The sequence below is a fragment of the Epinephelus fuscoguttatus genome, linkage group LG1 (genome assembly GCF_011397635.1).
Source record: "Epinephelus fuscoguttatus linkage group LG1, E.fuscoguttatus.final_Chr_v1".
NCBI classification, from domain to species: Eukaryota; Metazoa; Chordata; class Actinopteri; order Perciformes; family Serranidae; genus Epinephelus; species Epinephelus fuscoguttatus.
The window spans coordinates 36877903-36893714 of record NC_064752.1 but is presented as its reverse complement, the minus strand read 5'-3'; the positions used below and the strand labels follow the sequence as shown (position 1 = coordinate 36893714).

The following is a 15812-nucleotide window of genomic DNA, read 5'->3' as shown; positions in this document are numbered from 1 at the left end:
CCAGTCACACATGCTGCTACATACACAGTCCTCTGACTGCAAGAGCACTCAGAATCGTCTCTGGAGCTTCAGAGATGAACAGCAGAAACAGCCAATGTGTGTATGTGTTCTGTTCAGGTGTTGTCACGTAAATAATAGTCCCCAAGCAATAAACAGGACAGACAATAGGATTTTATTTATTTTTACACTACATTTTCTCTGAAAGCTGACCAAATCTGACCCGAGCCTAAATACGATTTATACATTTTTGACTGAACCCGGCCCGACCCATCAGGTACCGTTGGGACCCGTCGGGACCTGTTGGGCTCGGATCGGATAGCCACACTCTACTGCCAAACCTGAAAGAAAGATAATTTGCCCTCCTCAGTATTTAGTGTGAATAACAGTGAATACAAAATGGCTGTACATAAGGGATGTGCAAAGTTCAGTGTCTGTTTTGTCTCCACGTCCAGATTTCAAATACACAAAGAAAATCCAGTCTGTTTGATTGAGACCCTCATGGATGTGTTAGTGCAGGACTGTTCTTAAGATATCAATAACCATCAGTTGAAATCTTTTTGATTATAATTAATCATAAACAAAGCCAGTGCTCCCCTTTGTAGGATCGTACACACAGTCTATTAATATATGCTTTTTTCTTTTACTCCCTATAATATTTAACAATAAAAAGAGACTTTACAACTTGTTCCGGTGGACTGTGGGTCTCTTTCTGGTCCGATTGCCATGATTGGCCACTGCAGCGTGACATCTGGTTGCGTTTCTCCAAAGGCTGAATCTGTTAAACTTTTTGCCCCCAGGAGGCTGCTTTTTTCCACACCACTCACATTCATATGAATGGCATGACTGGCGTTTTCACTGTAATGCCTGACTTGGTGTGAATGCAGCCCTACTGTACATCTGATGTGTAATACTGGTGGTTATTGGTGGTTTTACCACACCTAAGTTGCATATTATGTGAAGTGAATGAAGTGCACCCATCATTACTTACAGTCAGTTAATGGAGAAGCGTTAACTGTAGGAGGGAAGGGGTGGAATATATTTTTTGGCAAGATTTTTTGAATTCAAACTGAGTCAACACTACGTATTTTTTTCACATTTACATGGCCATGAAAAGCAGACATGTACACTTGGTAAATGGTTTTATCACAGTAATCACAAAGTGCTCAGTCCTCAGTCAAATGCCATGACTGAGGACTAAAGAAAATCAAGAACACACTGAACAACACTGAATACCTGCAAACAATGGTTGGCATTGAATAATCCTTTTACCTGGTTGGTTCGCAAACATTTTTGAAGGACCCTTCCTGCTTGCTTCTATTTACTTATGACTAAAGACCACTGCAACAGTTGCCAAAAAATTACGTCAAATGACTTAAAAAGAAGAAAAACTTCAGTTATTTTTTGGAGATTTTTTTCAAATACAGATATTTACTGCATTGTATATTCTCTGCATTTTTACAGCCCAAATGAAAAAATCTCTTATTATAAAACATCTCTAGTATGTTAAACAAATATATAAATCTGCACAAAAAAAGAAAAATATTGCAGAAATAGTGTGACAGACTGCAATGACTTAATGTTATAAAATGCTTTGACGTGGACCACCTCTGTAACAACAAGCTGATTTTCCAGCAAGGCAAAGTATGTCACATTCTGGTCAGGCTCTTTGTCGTGAAGCCAGGCCCCCTGCGCTTATGAATACAGTTGGACTGAAAATGGAAAAACCAAAACTGGAATGCAGATTGCTTTGTGTCTGTAAACCTGTGTGTGTTGCATTTAAGTACTGGCATGAAACAGTGGATGTGTGACACTGGCTGACTGTTCAACAGAGGTGCTTTTAGAAGCTGTGGTGACAGAAAAAAAAAATGAAGAAAACATAATGTAAGCACACATGGCCATTTTAAAAAGAATAGTTTTACTGTACAGTTATAAATACTGCTGTTCATTCACGTAGAATTAAAACAGAGGTCAGTCCATGGCAAAGGTGTTTCAAGAAGATAGAAGAGAAAGTACTTTATCAATCCCTCTGAGGGAAATTCTTTTTTTTTTTTTTTCATCTATACACGTACAGTACACACACACGCACGTACACGCCCTATAAAATGCTGCATAGTCAGACCTGAGCAGTTGAGGGTTCAGGGCTTAAGGTGATGACTTTGCACCTCTTCAGCTACGCTAACCAAATGAAGTCCTTGCACTGTGAGCTGCTACCACCCCAAAAGGACCCCCAAGTGCTGCCGAAACCCGGGATCGAACCAGGGACCTTTAGATCTTCAGTCTAACGCTCTCCCAACTGAGCTATTTCGGCACACAATTGATTTCTGGTATTCAAATCAGAGTCACAGATCTAAGTAGAAGTTGACCTGGGTCAAACACTGAATGTAATCTGAGATGAATAATTTTTTGCACAGCATCCACTCTTCGTGATGTCTGATGACAGTTGTAGCATTTGTAGTGTGGTTTTATTGTTTGGTTAAATTTTATTATGTATTTTTGTATTTTCTGAATTTATGTGGAACAGTGTACATCCTGGGACACAAGACAAATTTCAGAAATTTGTTTAACAATAAAGTAAAATCAAATCAAATTCTGTGGGGGATATGATAAACCTCCACACCAGTTAATGGGCATCCAACTGAAAACAGCCGTATATTAAAATAATGCAAGCGTCTGCATTGGTGGAGCTGTGTTCATTCAACTACCAGCAAGACATCGTAGAGACCTCAGGTTTATAATACTGTAAGACAGGATTTTACAACAAAAGTACCATGCAATTAATGAATCTTTTGTTGCAATGACCACCAGGTAAACACTGCTGGTCATGATACAAAGTGATTTACCAGGACTGACTGTTTGCACATATATGACAGAACAGCGCAGGACTGTGCAGCATAACATCGCATTGGGGTCTGCATTGGTACCCCAACTGCATTGACTGGGGGGACACATTCAAATGAATGAGGGGGCTGTGTTTTTTCACAAAGGGCCACCTTACGCCCAACCAATGAAGCTCTTTGCAGAGGTGCAGAGTGAAAAGAGGCTAAAGCAGTAACAGTAACAGCAGTTGCTAATGGTGGGAGTTGGCAGTGACAATGACTGCAGCACATTGGTGCAGTGCACCAAAATTAGTACTAGATTGAGGTATTTTAATGTGGGAAAATGGCAATAGATGCCTTTCTGTTTTTTTGTTTTGTTTTGTTTTTTTACTGTTGTGTGATGTTCAGTGTCACGAATGCGCCTGAAATCAGGGTAAGTGACTGCTAGAAAGTAGCACAGAGGCCAGTGAAAATGTTATGTTAGATCTGTTACTTGAGTCTCTCTTTCAAACTCGGCACTGACTAATTTGGAACGATGTTCAATTGCACTTTGACGGAGACAGATGACATATGTGGTGGTGCGTCATTGCATTGTTCCAGAAAAATTAATCCATCCCGGGTGCCGAGCCTGTTGATAAATTAAATTTTACCAGCAATGAATGCAGATTGTAACCTGATCCACCGAAGAGAAAAGCTAGATGTTAGTGGCTTTTTTTGTCCAGTGTCCAGTTGGAAAGGGGCTTAAGTGAGACCTTCATGCAATGTCCCTCATGGAACAATGGTTATAATTAACTAAATGAGAAACCTGTCTCTTGTTTTTGAATCAACTGCAAACAAGCTGATTGTAACCTAAAATGTAGTGTCTTTCCTCCTGTTAATGGAGATTTTTTTTGTCTCCATGCCTCCTATGTGTGCTCTGTCAGCTTGAAAGCAGAAGAGAGGCATAAAGAGCTCTAATACTGAAGTGCTAACTTTGGCTCCTACCTGTTGAGTCTACTGGAGGACTCCTTTAATAATCCCATTTCCCTCTGGCTGAATAGTATCTTTTACTGGAGAGAGAAAACTGCTGACAAACATACCAGAATTCAACAGAACTTGCTGTAGAGACTGAGTTGAAGGTTGTTCTCTTTCCTGAAACAAGAATAAGTGGTAAAACACCCTTACATAATTTAGCAGTATTACAGTGAAGAAGCAAGCACATGTTCCTAGTTCACTGTTACCCATTTTCCACCACATCAGCTCTGGATCTTGAACTGGTACCATACAGGACTATTGGAACCTTGGTGCTATCAAGCCAATCAGCCCACGTTTCCACTGATTTCCATCACGACCATTGTAATCAAGGATGCATCATAAATGGAAGTCTTTGCACAATGCACAACGGAAGTAAACAGTAGCAGCATGATGGTGGATTGCATTGATTACCTGCAACCTTTTGTTCTGTTATTGTATATATTTGTTTTTATCCAAAAACAAGCAACTATTAATAAGACCACTGCACACTCTTTTTTCCAGTTATTTCTTATTTAACATCCGTATTGTCTTCTTCATCCTCTCTTTCGAACTTGAGGAATATGACACCCCCACTGATGACGTCACAGTTGGCACTTCGGGTCAAGGAAAACATGCTATTATTTTCTTTTTTCTTCAAGTTTGGAACCAACTTTTCAGGTTTGAAGCAATTTATTTTGAAAAGCTCTGAATGGGTCAACGTTAGATGCGGAAACCAGAATGAAATCCATTCCATGTTGGTGGAAAATGGGTATGTGATGTCATAGACATATGATGCCTCCTATTGACCACTAGGTCAAGTGCCGGATGGTGAGTGATTGAATCGGTGATCTAAAAGATGAAGAATTTTAAGCCTTTTACTCTCTGGACAGATGACATGCTCAACATCTAAAAGTCACACATGTATGGAAATATTTTGTATATGCAGCAGTTCTCATTTGTCAGCTTTAAATATGATTTACCATAAACGTTAGCTTTACAAAATGCTTAAAAAGGGTATGTCATGATAGCTACGACAGCATGTGGCATTGTTTGAATTAAGCGTACAAGTCTTCTGCATTGGTATGGCTGTAAGGACATCATTCATGGGTGGGTTCAATATTTTGTGTGTATCTATGTGTGTGTGCGTGCATGTGGTACTCTGTAATGGATCAGTATGAATACCTCGTTAGCAAGCGCCACTGAAACCCTGTAGGCCCTTCAGAATATGAGTACCATTTTAGAGAGCAGCTTTTGCTGTCGCATTCTAACTACCACTTACACAATACGTTCTGCTCATACACACACACACTCTCTCTCTCTCTCTCTCTCTCTCTCTCTCTCACACACACACACACACACACACACACACACACACACACACATTAGCCCACGCACATACACTCAACAAGCACTTGTGTGTGTGTGGGCAGCTGGCTGAATTGATGGAACGGGATTCTGCATCCTCTGGGGAGCAGAAACACACCACTCTATTTAGCATCAGAAAGGCTACATTCACTCTTTTCATCTGAGAGGTGAACTGAGGAATGCCCTCAAGGTGTGGACCGAGGGATAAAGATGGTTACAGGGGTGTGGTGTAGGGTTTAGGTGGCCAGCGGTCTCTACCTTTGGTGTTGTGTTTCTTGCTCTCCCCTTTTCTCTTTCCTCTCTTCTACAGTAAATCTTTCCGTCCTCTGTCAAAGACTCATACAAGGCGGAGAACAGAGGTTACAACTGTAAACAGTAGGGGATCTTTTCATATTCTCCGTTCCCCCTCTCCTCATGTCTGTCATGTCCCTGGTTTGTTTGGTCTCTTCTTGTTTCTTTCCTCCACCCTGCGCCCCCCTCTCCATTTTCTTATCAAACAAAATGGCACTGAAGGGAGCATGCACGTACACACACACAAAGACACAGGTAGCAAAGTTTCTCCTGGAGTTTTCTCAGCAAAACCAAACAAAACATAAAACGGCGCTAACGCAAAAGAGTGAGGGTGGCGAGGAGGAGGAGGAGGAGGTGGAGGAGGAGGGGGAGAGAAGAGAGGGAAGTTATTTTCTCTGGTTTTTGAGGCTGTGCCGCATGTACTTCTGACAGGTGGGAGGGGAGATGAAGCGTGCATTGTGTTCGCTTGCTAATTAGCATCGTTAGCGGGGCCCATCCGCTGTGAATGGCAGAGATAGTATTAGTGAGGTTTATGCACAGTGAGTGGTAGAGATAGGAAGAATAGAGTGTGGTACAGGCAAGAGCTGTATATGCTAACGCTACATTAAGTCTGATAAACTTGCAGGTCTTTAATGGACTCAGCAGGGGAGGGAGGGATGGAGGGGAGGGGAGAGCAAAGGAGTGTAAAGAACTGTACACCAGTCTGCTTCAGGCTTTCCTGTCAATACTCTGAATACGACCTCTGTGGAGCTCATAAAACCACGGTGACACACGCACAAGATAATGAACCATTGTGCGAGTGTGTGTGTGTCTTTTACAGAGGTTTGGGTGTAGTGATTTCGAGATCAGACTTCTCGCCTTTCACCTCACCCCTTAAGGGTCAGGTTACACACAAGGTGTAGGTTACAAGCCACTGGCTATATGAATAGTCCTGTTAGCCCAGGATTCCTATTGCAAACACACACACACACAAACACACACGCTTTTGATTCTTTTGAACTGAAAAAAAAAGAGGCTTTTCCGAGCAGCAAGCGCCTTGGATTATATCTGATGCTTTTATCACGTATCACAGCAATAATATGTGTGTATGCATGAGTGTGTGTGTGTGCGTGTGTGTGTGTGTGAGCGCTAGCCACAAAACCCCCGGAGGTCACATAAAACTGTCAGCATCATCCAATCACCCAGTTTTTTTTCATATTGCCCTTTACCCCCTCCCTTCACTCCCTTCCACTGTTTCTTTCTCTCTCTTCATTTCATCCCCTCCAGTGTCAAGAAAAGGCCCTTGAGGCTGTATTGCTCTCTCTTTCTAGGTATTACACACACGCACACACCCACACACACGCATACATATACATCCTCTCTAAAGGACCCCTGAGGGAGAAGACCATCAGAGCAGTTTGGAGGGATGGGAGGCATATTGTTAGGGGTGGAGTTTTCAAACAGGAACATCTCAATGGAGCCTCTCTCCGTCCACTGAATGAGCGGATGGGTGTGAGCGAAGGGCGTGATGAATATTAAGTAAGATCTAATGGCCGACACCCACCTCTCCTCCTCCCCAGGAGACTCGAGGGATCACTATGAGAAGTGAGACAAGGGTCACATGGCTGATGGAGGATCTGTAGCCTCCTGCTAACAAGGCTACTCTCATGTGATCATTTTTACAATCCAAACGTTCACTTTTATCATGAGAGTGACAAAAACAAAAAATTGCATATATCTTAACAGTTATCGTAATTATTAGCATAATTATCAATCCAAAACCATTTCTTCAAGTTACTTTCATTTTACATTACTGTCATAGTAACGCAGATGTTTTCATTAGTATTTTTAATTTATGTTTTCGCTAATAAAGCTTCAACCACCTGTTTTTCTCTGCAGTCAGCCGGTGTTATTTTCAGTTATCAAAATGTAGCCATTTCAGCATTTTTTTTATTGAAACTGAAATAGCATTGAAAAGCCAAGGGTGGTCTCTAAAGCCCGTTTCCCCACTGGACACAGCCCCCACTAACACCCACTAACATCTGGTTTCTGTTTATAATGGGAAAGGTTACAATGGGATTTCTTCACAGGACGGATGACTCTGCAGTAGTCATAGGTATTTATTGACTCCAGCTCCGATTAGCAGTAATGTAAACATGACACTGGGGTGGATGGGCAAATTTCTGCCCCTTTTGTAGTGCGATGCAATGACACAGTGCCACAAATTCTGTCTTTCTTAATCCAAGCAGCGCTCAAAACATTGTTCAAAATAGGTCGGCACCAAGTTTTAAAGATAGACTGTATAAGTGACCGATATATTAAAGAGGTAACCCTTATAACATTTTCAGCTAAACGTCTTTCTGACGCACTTGATGCAGAATGAAACACACCAAAAAAAAACAACAAACAAACTACTGCACAGCCATGTACACCCACATGCACAGTTCTGGTCTACTGGCAATGTGAAAGGAGTCTATCATATCTATACATTTTTTTTATATACACACCAGTTTTGTTGTAAAAGCATATAAGCTAACAGTGTTAACAATGGCTTGGTAGTACTTATGCTTTCATGGTGACCTTCACCTACCAGGAGAACATCTTCTTGCACATTGTAGTGGTCCCTCAGAGGCCTCCTATTCTTCCCAATGAAATGTAAAGTGGCAATGACGTGTGTGTGTGTGTGTGTGTGTGTGTGTGTGTGTGTGTGTGTGTGTGTGTGTGTGTTTGTAGTGTGTGTCAACCACAGAGTTTGAGAGTGTAAAAGTAAAGTTACTGAGTTAATGTAATGGTGGGTTTCAGGGTTGTAATGTCTGAAAAGCAGTGAGTTACCTTGGGGACACAGATGAGTAGGAGAGGGATTGTTCAGCTGATTGATAAACTGCAGGCTTTTTACAAATCGTGCTGATGTTCTGAAGGTATAAAACAGCCGTCTAGTCTGGCTCGGATCACTTATTTTGTGTTTTCATATAGCATATGACACGGCGCAGGTGTTGCCATTGATGTGTCCTTGCGTTTTGTTAGACAACTGCACAAATATAGAAAAGCTGTTTTCTGGAGGATCACATAATTCTAGCAAGCTAAGGCCACGCTCTGACAAACAGCACAGGGTGAAAAAATGCAGGCCCTTGCATCAATGATGACCTGGATGGATACAAGTCCAAGTCCTGGATTCAAGTACAATGTCAATGAGTTTTCTGATTTTCAGGTTTGCTATGCAGGATTTTACTAAAAAACAATTAATAGTCTCTCTCTCTCAGTCGTCACTTATGACCCATTAGAAGTGCCTTCTGCGTGTATTTTCTTATTATTTTGCTGTTTATGGGACATTCTGGGGTACAGCACGCAGGTGAGGAGGGAACTTTTAAAAATGTGGTGACACAGCGGCCCGGGTTTGACTCCAGCCTGTGGCCCTTTGCTGCATGTCATTCCCTCTCTCTCTTCCCCTTTCACTCTTGACTTTTCTATCAATTAAAGGCAACACTGCCCAAAAAATATCCCCCCCCCCAAAAAAAACAAACAAACAAAAAAAAAATCTAGTGACTAGTTGCCAGACATAAGCAGCACACATCCAAGAAGGAGCTACAAAAATTGCAGACACAGAAAAACTATAGTGAGTGGAAATGCTAACAATCCCTGCATAGTGTACCTTTAAGTTACTTGATTTAATGGACTGTAGGCTGATCTGCGATTAGAGACACTCCAATATGGTAATTTGTACATTTCAAGACTGTACCAACAGGGACATTCTCAACAAGAACTCTTACAAAAAAGCAGATTTTTTTTGAGCCTCTGTGGCAGCAATATGCTGCTGTACTTTGCTTCTGCAAGTCTTCAAACTGAATTTCAGCTTGAAGCTGAAAAAGCTTTACTCAGCAGTACGCTTTCATTTACATTCACTCTACCTGGGATAACCTGTCTTTCTTTTGTGTCAGTGTCAAGCTCCTCATTTAACCAGTCAACCTTCTGAGGTTATTTAATGGTTCATTTATATTTTATAGAAAAGAAATCTGTTTATATATGTCATTAAAAGAATCCTGTGAAAGGCTGATCAGGCCACAGTGGGCTTTGTGTCTGGCCGACTGGCTAAGTGCACAGTTTTTGATTGAGAAATCAAGAGGCCTGCGTCAAGAAATTGCTTTATTGGAATAGTGCATGTATGAGATTACAGTTTACAGTGGCTTTTTGGCTCTGATGAGCACTTCCCTCATTATCCCTAACTTCAGTGCATTACAAATCCCCTCAGATAACAACATGTTGCAGGCCTCTATCATCCTTATACAGTACAGCAGAAGAGCATTTCATTACACTGTCACCAGTCATAATCCTCCGACCAGCGTGGCCCTCACGGAGCATCAAACAGATGACTCTGAAACAGAGGCGGAGAGAGGGATGAGGGAGCCGGGGAGACGGGGAGGAGAAGGGGGGGCGGCGTAATGGCGCGTGTTTGTAAATAATCTCTCTGTCACGGTGGTAAATAGCAGTTTATTTAACAAGCATCACATCACAGGGGCGCTTCCACCCTCCGCCGCCCCGTCTCTTCTTCTTCCTCCCCTTCATCCCTCTCTCCTTCCCTCCTCTCCTCTGCTCTCGTCTTGCGCTCTGCGGTTACGGCAGAGCATTAATAATAATAACAATGATAAACAGAGAGAAGAGATAACCACAGTAGTGTGTGTATAAGAGGCCCTCGCGCTCAGCCAGCTTACAGCGCTTAGCCCCCATTAAAGATGGGATGCGGAGGGGTGGGTGGGTGGGGGTCTAGCAGGAAAATAAGAAGCTGTTATTTTGCATGATATTAACCACATGAAAGCGTGCGGCTGCCGAGGACAGTAAAAGTCGCTGAAGAAGACAGAGGGAGGGTGCGAGAGAGGGGAGGCTCAGTGGAGGAATAATGTAAATAGCGGCTGGCTGAGTTATCGGGCATAGCACTGTCAGACGTGTGTGCATGCATTTGTGTGTGTGCGCGCGTGTGTTATCGTACGCAGCGCTGTCAGACGGCCCATTGTTTGGGAAGCGATAAAAGGCAATTTCCCAGAGTCCCTTGTAGAACCACACGCTCGGCTTAATTTGAGGGCCATTTTCCGTGACAGTGTTGACAGTTTATACATCTCTCTCCCTCTTTCTCTCTCTTTTTCTATGTCTCTCCCTCTCCTGTGTTCCCTCGCTTTTTCTGCTCATCCTTCCTGTGTGTGCGTGCTCACTTTGTAGTAAAGAGGCTTGTATTCATGTCTGTGTTTATTAGTATCTCACCCCCGTGTTTGGCATGTTCTCTTTGAGGAAGCAACAATACCTGATAGTCTAATACCTGTCAGTACACACACACGCACACACACACACACACACAGACACACAGAGCCCTCCACGTCTGATGGGAATGTTTTTCTCTCTGCCCTGTCTTAATCTTGCCCTGACACAGAGCATTGTGAGCTGTGCTGCGCTGCCATCAGAGGAGAGCATGTCCTCTCATCATCCTGAGAGAGGGCCTATTAGAGGAGCTGAGGATGATGGGAGGCAGGGAGGAGAGAGGGAGAAAAGAGAGGAGATCGCAGGTTCAGGGCAGGATAATTGACACGGAGGCTCCCATTGCCTGCGGAGGAGGTTTTTTCTCTACAATGCCTTTAGTGAGAGAGCAAACAAGACATTGTGCACAAACACACACACACACACACACACACACACACACACACACACATGTGCACAAACATATGTACAGTACATACATGCGCACACACGGTATATGAGCAAACAGCTTACTGTTCTGTTTGTGTGCTGCTGTGTGATTTACTCAATCGCACTGTTTGCTAAACTTTAGGGCTCGAGGCCTCGTAAATGAAACTGGTGCTTTACATCCAAGTTAGTGAGCTCTGTCATGCCAGATTTTATTTTATCTTCCTGTCGGCTTGATATTTTAAATAGATGACAGATTATAGATTAAGCACTTCAGGCGTCAGGGAGAAAATGGGAAGTTGCAGTGTTGTAGCAACAAAGTTGAACAAAACAAGAACAAAGGAGCAAGATAAGACACAGGATATAGTACAATAAAAACAGCCAAAGAGTGTAGCATAAACAATTTGAAACAAAATAAAAGCTAGAGGAGCAACTTGCCAACCATCCTGATTTTCCCAGGAGACTCCTGTTTTTCCTGGCCCTGTAACGATTTCCCCTCAGAGTCACAATTCTCCTGTATTTCTCCTGATGTATGACAAAATGTCATGCCTTATTTTGTTATCACAGTCTGTTTCTGGCACTGTACAGTATTGTTGTCAAAAATACTGATTTACTGATACATATCTGAATATTTGAAATGGTTTTAATAGTCATTTTCCCCAGCATCAACACTGTTGATATTACTTTGTCGCTGTCTTCTCTCCAACATTGGGTTGACACACACACACACACACACACACACACCGCTGCAGTGCCCTCATAGTCCTGCCTCCTATTACTCACAGTGCTTCTTCTCGCCATTTGTCTCATTCACTCTGGTTGCGTACAGGCTTGGCACAGTTTCGTTTTGTTTTTCACTTGCAATTTATCGCTTTCGTACTGTGTGACAATCTCAGAGGCTTTTGAACATGTGCACTACTGCGAGAAGAACATTGTTTTCATTCAATAGTTAAAAAGTTTTAACTATTGTCAATGTTTACTGCAGCTGTTCTGCTGTTCTCCACTACTAACCAAGAAGGACAAAGCCATTGTTATAGCATTGATATTTCAATAAAAAATTCAAATTGATTTTCCGGAATGTCAATTACTCCCATGCTATTGAAAATACTATCAAATATTGATATTTTTCAAGGTATTGTATCTAAGTTATAAATTCTAGCATCGTGACAACACCACTGTACAGCTTGTAATAGACAAACAGTACCACTCTAAAAGTCAATTGTTTCCACCCAGATGACAATACAGCTACACCTGGCATGCTCACAATGCCAAAGAGAGCTTCTCATGTCACATCCTCATCAGTGAGTGAGAGATGGAGAGGGAAATGAAGAGTAGTAAGAGAAAGGAACACTCAAGCAAATTTCAGACGTCCTGGGAAAAAAGCATTCCTGTTTCTTACAGAAAGTTTTAAAGGAAAGTGGTATTTCTTTTTAGAATGGCTCGTAGATTTTTCTTTGAAGCATGGGGGAATGAATGAATAGATGAAAAATGATAAATACTAGTTCATGTGAGAGTCCCATAAGTTCATGCAAAAGAAGCAAATAAGTCTTTATCCTATTCTGACAATAAAGTAAGCAAATGACAGTATTGTTGCAGTGTACTTATTATTTTGTTATTTTCATTATTCAAAAGTCACCAGAATGCAGGGCCAAGTCTCTAAAACTCTTTTTTTTTTTTTTTTTGCCCCGGACCACCTTGCCTTGGTTGCAAATATTTCCATATTTTTGAGGTCTCAAGGCAAGTAAGGGGCTGTACGCATGCCGTGTCTTTAACCACCTGGAAAACGCGAGGTCAGGCACTGGGTACTATTTTTGTGCCTTTTTTTGAGCCAGCTTTCAAGAGCACAGCAGCAGGTCACGTCTGAGGTTGCTAAGTAACCTTAACAAGCACCATATCAAAGCTTGTTTACCTGAAATCCTGAGTGCAGAGTTGATCTTGTTCCAGGTGCTGTTTGTAAGTGTGTGGGTATATCATTGGTGGGACAGATGACTCTGACTCTGACAAACTGATATTTACGGGAGAAGGGAAAGATATCTGGGCTGTGATTGGTTGTCCCTTGTCACATGACATGCAGTGTAAAAATGTGCGTTCAACAGCATCACTCTGGTGTTTGAGCGCGCCCACCGCATGTCTACATTGAAAACAGTTCATTTCCACTCCACTAATACCAAATGCCCAGTCCCACAATGGTAATGAAATTGAAAAATAATTTGTATCTTGGCCCCATGATTCCTCCTCAGCCCACACTACACTCTTTATGCCTGCTTCACACTACACGATATCAGCCCGATTCTAGCCTGAGGCAGCAATGTACAGTGTTGGCACGGATTGTGAACAACAATGAGTGTTGTATGCGCTAATCCCTCGTTTCATCTCATGTAGTGTGTCACAGTAGACGACAACCGACACAACATCTGGGATGTCTCGAGATGTTCCTACAAAAAGTCTAGAATGTTTGATTTTCTTTTTGTTGTTCATGACTGCTACCGTCACAGCTGTCACTTTGACCAATAGGAGGACTGTAGACAACTGTATGACAACAACAGCCCAGCCTGTTTGATATATATCCTCTGGGGATGTTACCACAACACAGTAAAAAGGGAAAAATGCTGGTGTGAAACAGCAGAGGCACTTTAGTTGCTACTGCCATTAGAATAAGTACTGCCATTAGCATCAAGCTAGCAAACAATGTTACTGCTTCATAAAGGAGACGGACATAAAGTAATAAAATTCAAAAATAGTGGCTTTTACTTACCACAAATGCAGAGGCTACCAGCTTCATTTGAACATCATACACACACCGTTATTTATCATTCCCTCTCTATTTTTATATTTTTACTTTTTATCCGCTCCTGTTTGCCTTGATCAAGTTAATGCATCGAACCGTCATTTCAGCTCAACACTTCCTGTATCTGTTTCATATTAAAAGCCCATTATCAATCCCTTCATTTTCTAATCTGGCTTTTAGTGTGAAACATTTGCAGGAAGTTGTTGTGGAGGATTCAGTGACTTGCACGTTTGCGTACGGTACTTCAAATGAAGCTCCTGCCATCTGCTGGCACTTTTTACGTTACTACAATAACATTTCGGCTGGCACATGAACAGACACAGTGATTGAAATAATAGTAAAAGTAATGAAAATAGGACAAGATGATGACATGACAACGTGAACGACGACGGGGGTGATTGGTGTGGACCATCGTGTAGTGTCATGTCTGTCGGCCAAGTCACGGCACGATTTTATGACTCCACAATCGCACAATGTGACATAGTGACTTTGTGTAGCGTGAACCAGGCATTAGCCAAGTTTCATGAAAATCACACCAGTAGTTTTTTACATAATCTTGCTGACAAACAGACAAACAGACTGAACCAAAAACATAACCTCCGTGGCAGAGCTAATGAAAAGCTGCCCTCATATGAAGTAAACATGTTCGATGAAACTTCGAGGCACAAGTAATACCTTTATTGCTAAAATTAAAAACATATATTTTAGAAAGTCACTTATTTAGATGCTGTTAATTGAGTCACTATCTCACCTGCATTTATACAAAAGCTTTATTCATAAAAAAATAATGCACTATCTAACCTGTGAACACTGCTGGTGTTGCATCGGCTGCATCTACACATGATAACTATCATTTTCTTGGTATCCTGGCCTGGACAAAGGCAGGATGAGACTATACAGGAGCTGTTGCGTGTCTTCTTTTAAGCCTCCAACTCAAGTAGCAACAGAGTAGCTCAGACAAAGATAAAGCTGCGCGGCTATCTGCTTACCATAATCTATAACCTATAAAAAGAGAAGAAAAGTCTCCTGGCCATTCTATTCCTTAACTCTGTTATCATTCTTCAAAGCTGAGCTCTCCTGCTTTCTTTCTCGCTCCAAGGCTGTTTTATTGTATTGTCGCAAGGAAGTATTCTTATTGTATGTATTTTTCTATTATTATATTTCATTGTCTGTGGAGAATTCCCCTACCTGGTGGTCTGGTGAACAAAGCCAATGAGGTGGGTTTGATAAAGAGACACATTTTGAGTTTGATGGGGCACTATCTGTCCTTTCTGTGTGATAAGTCAGTTTTCAGTGAGAAGTGGATTTAAGAAAAAAGACTGTATGTGCCACAATCTATTCAGCTTCACAGCATTGCAGACAGCAGAATAAAGGCCAAACACCATCAAGTCTTTAAAAAGTAAAATAAAAGGTTTCCCGTATTATCTAAAGCCAACAAGTTTAAATGTAGCAGACTTTTTGTCGAAGGACTCAATAGACACATCCTCTGTGTTGTTTGGAGGGCCAGGCTCCTCTTCTCTCTTCTCCTCTCCTCTCTTCACTACACCTCTCCTCTTCTCCGTTGCAAATGGCCCCACGTAGGAAATGAGAGGATTGTTATTTCAAACTTAATAATGTTACACGACTCCATCAAGACAACGCTGCTCTATCAAACTCCCACAATCTCCAGAGATAATTTAATCACCAAATGCCAAACTGCCACGCCACATTTAGGTGTAATTTTCATCCATGCAAAGGTAATTTGTTTCAGTATTATGAATTAATTAAAGCCTAACGAAGATGGAGAAGGCTGTAGAATGTCTAATCAACAGGCCCTTGAAGACTGATTGATTCGCTCTCCTCCACACTGTGGCCTATCATGCTTCGTCCTCCGTGTTGTCACATCTTCTGTTTTTCACCACTTTTTCTCTCCA

The 15812-nt window shown here is 41.8% G+C and overlaps 1 protein-coding gene and 1 non-coding gene across 2 annotated transcripts in view; one reads left to right on the top strand and one right to left on the bottom strand.

Annotated features, from left to right (window-relative positions):
* The window catches only part of foxp4 (forkhead box P4), a 257342-nt gene that overhangs the window by 108569 nt on the left and 132961 nt on the right, over positions 1–15812 (top strand). The window lies entirely within an intron of this gene.
* Positions 2236–2308, bottom strand: trnaf-gaa (transfer RNA phenylalanine (anticodon GAA)). Its single transcript has one exon. It is a non-coding gene; the product is annotated as a tRNA-Phe (tRNA).